A 750-nucleotide genomic window follows, 5' to 3' on the forward strand; every position below is an offset into this window, starting at 1 on the left:
GATTTTCCCAACCTCACATTTCGAGCTCGCCACACGCGATGTGGGAGGGGAAAATGGGGAAAAACCAGGAAATTGGAGGCGGGGCGATTTTCCCAACCTCACATTTCGAGCTCGCCACACGCGATGTGGGAGGGGAAAATGGGGAAAAACCAGGAAATTGGAGGCGGGGCGATTTTCCCAACCTCACATTTCGAGCTCGCCACACGCGATGTGGGAGGGGAAAATGGGGAAAAACCAGGAAATTGGAGGCGGGGCGATTTTCCCAACCTCACATTTCGAGCTCGCCGCGCACGATGTGGGAGGGGAAAACAGGGGAAAATGGGGGAAAATCGGGGAAAACCGGGGAAAATCGGGCACTTGGAGGCGGGGCGATTTTTCCAACCTTACACTTTGAGCTCGCCGCGCACGATATGGGAGGGGAAAACAGGGGAAAATCGGGGAAAACCGGGGAAAATCGGGCAATTGGAGGCGGGGCGATTTTTCCAACCTTACATTTTGAGCTCGCCGCGCACGATGTGGGAGAGGAAAACCGGGGAAAATCGGGAAAAATCGGGGAAAATCGGGCACTTGGAGGCGGGGCGATTTTCCCAACCTCACATTTCGAGCTCGCCGCGCGTGATGTGGGAGGGGAAAATGGGGAAAAACCAGGAAATTGGAGGCGGGGCGATTTTCCCAACCTCACATTTCGAGCTCGCCACACGCGATGTGGGAGGGGAAAATGGGGAAAAACCAGGAAATTGGAGGCGGGGC

At 55.7% G+C, this 750-nt stretch overlaps 1 long non-coding RNA gene across 1 annotated transcript in view; it reads right to left on the minus strand.

Annotated features, from left to right (window-relative positions):
• The window catches only part of LOC108446217, a 6,051-nt gene that overhangs the window by 2,649 nt on the left and 2,652 nt on the right, over nt 1-750 (minus strand). The window contains exon 2 of the long non-coding RNA XR_001861343.1: nt 13-677. This is a non-coding gene — a long non-coding RNA (uncharacterized LOC108446217). The remainder of the gene's footprint in view (nt 1-12; nt 678-750) is intronic.

The sequence above is a fragment of the Corvus brachyrhynchos genome, unplaced genomic scaffold, assembly GCF_000691975.1.
Source record: "Corvus brachyrhynchos isolate BGI_N302 unplaced genomic scaffold, ASM69197v1 scaffold2944, whole genome shotgun sequence".
NCBI lineage: Eukaryota > Metazoa > Chordata > Aves > Passeriformes > Corvidae > Corvus > Corvus brachyrhynchos.